Below are 3362 nucleotides of genomic sequence, written 5' to 3' on the forward strand. Positions count from 1 at the left end.
ATATATATATATATATATATTAAATAGAAGAGATTTGTTACTTAATAAGAAAAAAAAGATAAGATAAAGATGGAAGGGGAGGACGTGAGATAGAGATACCGAGACGGGATTGGATTTTCAATAAGATAAAAAAAAAAAAACAATTGAATTGAATATCTTGAGAAGGGGTACCATAAATTTGGAAAAAAAAAAGTAAAGAGGGAAAGGATATAAAGGATATATTGTATTTAAACAAAAAAAAGAGGGTATAATAGTCTAAAAAAAGATTAGCCATGAAGCATGAGTACATGCTTTTATATAATAGTATATGATATATATATATAATATATAATAGTATAATAGTATGATATACTTTTTCTTTAGGTAAAATATTGGTATATATTGATGTTTTTATCAATTATTGAATGTAATTAAGTGTAAATTCTTTTCTAAATTGTTGATGATTTAATAAACTATATTAAAGTTTCTTAAATCTAAGATGATCTCCGTTTGAGATCCGATTACAGCTCGATTAGCCCAATTAGGAGATGTCCAATTAAAGCCAGAAACCCGACTGAGCCCGAACAGGACCCTAGGCTAAGATTTCAACAAATAGACTGGGTTAGGGTTAAGAATTTCAAGCCCGAGGCCAAGTTGGACTAGGCCTGGGTTGAGAATTATAATTGGGTACTTATCGAAAAAGGTTTACAAAAATTATTTTGTTTTTCACAATCTACATATTTACAAAAACGTCTTCGACCTCTCCAATGCATCAAAATAAGTAACCAAGACAATAGTACTAGGTTAGGTTGGGTTGGACTAAGCTCAATCCAATCAAGATCCATCAGGGTTGAGTTGGGCTATGCTTGACAAGGTTGGGCCCAGGCTGAGATATCCCAGCCCGACTTAGGGTTTGCCTAGGTTTTTAACAGCCCTAAATTACATCACATATTTCTGGGTTTTCAACCCACTTAAGAGAACTTTACTAAAAAAAAAACATTCACTTAGTTAAAGAATGTTAGGGTAGGCATGTTTAAAAGCCGGTTTAGACTAAAATAAGTCCATCGCCTGGTTAAGGTCGTTTAATGTAGCCCGATAAAGCCTAACAACGACCAGTCCGATTATAAACAATACCATGCCCCCTAAAGTTAGATGTGTTTACTTAAACTAGCATTCACGGTGCAAGATTTACAAATGATCAAGCCTAGCTAAGCCCCATTAATTGACACCATTCCCGTCACACGATTGACACCAATATCTAATAAGATCATGAGGGCACCCCTTCCCCAGTGGATTGAGCTCCCAACCTTTGAGTTGTACAACGGCTCCACAAACCCTTGGGATCATTTAAACTACTTAAAATCTCCCATGCTGATCCTAGGGACCATAGGTGCCACAGATGCAATCATGTGCTGTGCGTTCCCCGCATCGTTGAAGCTGGGAGCCACAGTTAACTAGTTCTTCTACCTTCTGGTTCTTCTATCCACAACAACATGCCCAGAATTTTAATTTGATACAGTAGTGAAATCAGAGATGGCCAGCTTTCAGTTCCCATAGAAAAAAAAAAGCATATTATGAGAGAGCATAGTTAGTAAAATACACGTATAATACGCATCCGAACGTTTAATTCAAAAGTTCGTAATTTGGCGTATCAATCCAAAAAAACCATTTAATATGCGGATTTTAAAGATTATCGTATTATACACAAATAATACTCGTATAATACGTTATATACTCAATAAAACTTTTTGGTTAAAAAAAAAAAAAAAAAGATTAACCCAAACGGACCAACTGCTCCTGATTCCCGACCCTTGTCTTCTATCAGGAACCCTAATCGCTCGAAACTATAACCCTTCTTCTTCCCTCATCTAAGTAAACCAAAAGAAGGAGGAACTCTTGCCCCAGTGACCCCTTCTCCTCCATCTCCGTTCTTTGTGGCAAACGATCGAGGGTGATAGGTAAGACATCTATACCCCTTGCTCTCATTCTCTTCTCCTTGTCTCTTCCCATCGATTGTTGAAAACCCAATCAACCCTTTCTCCTCTCCGTTTCTCTTTCCATTGGTAGTTGAAAATCCAATCGAGGGCGATTGCATCTGCAAATAATTTTTAACGAGAAGCAAGAGAGATTCAAAAGAGATGACTCACATGGACAAAGATGGCCAAGGGCAGGAATCTCCAAAAGGGGTTGAAATGGAAACCTTTCTAGGAAATTTAGCATACAATTGCTATAAGAATTGCACCAACAATTACTTACAAACATAGTTGCAGTTGAACAATGTAAAGAATTAGAAAGAGGGAAATGACGTGGGTGTTCTCCTCCCTCTGTTCTTGCAATACTGCATTTGAGAAATGAAAGGAGTTGAAAGGAGGAGGTTCTTGAGCCTTAAAATTGATCCGTGACCGGTCTTAGATTCTACCTCCATGGAAATTTCAAGAAAATCTAAGCGCATCTCTGGGATGAACGATTGCAAACACTTATTCTCCATCTTCTTGAACCTTGTTTTCATACCAAGGAGAAGAAGAGAACATGTAAAAGTTATGAGACGAGATGAGGTTTGATTCTCTTCTTAATTCTTTCTACCATATCCTTTTTAGGGGTTAAATGTAATTAATATTAAATGTGAAAATTCAGAAGAATGAGAAATGATTTCAAATTGGAAAATCAGATTGGATTTTAGTGTCCATAAAATCATGGTAGATTAGAATTTAATTTCAAACAATTATTTTTAGTCCTAGATTTTTGCTCCCGGATTTTTACAGACCAACCGTATTAAACACGTATTAAACGCATACTGTATCATTGCCGTACAAGTTTTATTACACCGGATTTTTTGAAATGTATTATTACCGTATAGTCCATTTAATTGCCGTACGTAACCATTCCCATATTATTGCCGTCTCCGAACCTAGTAACTATGTGAGAGCGTAGGGGATCTAGCTCTTTCCTAGTGAGAGAGAGAGAGAGAGAGAGTAGTTATTCGTCTCTAATTATGGGTAATTAATTATATTTGGAAACAGATTTTATTTATTTATTTTTGGTAAGAAGAGAATTTTAATTTTGTCCATATATCTGCTTAATACATTCCAGCCCCTAGTGATCTGATGAAATGACAACAATAGTTAGCTTAATTGCTGCCAAATAAATATAGGAACTTATAGTGTTACCATTTCCAGACTATAGTCATATATCACAAGAGATATTGCTTCTCTCTGTTGTACAATATATATAAAGATCATAAGAGTTACAAAGTCCTAATAACTAATCTTCAATGGCTAACTCATGTAGCTTGATCAGCACTCATTCATGGCTAATCACTCTCCTGATTGTCGCCTTGGCCTCTCTCAATGGTGTTCTTGTCATTGCTGATAATGGGGGGTTGG

Source organism: Macadamia integrifolia, chromosome 14 (assembly GCF_013358625.1).
Source record: "Macadamia integrifolia cultivar HAES 741 chromosome 14, SCU_Mint_v3, whole genome shotgun sequence".
Taxonomy (NCBI): Eukaryota; Viridiplantae; Streptophyta; class Magnoliopsida; order Proteales; family Proteaceae; genus Macadamia; species Macadamia integrifolia.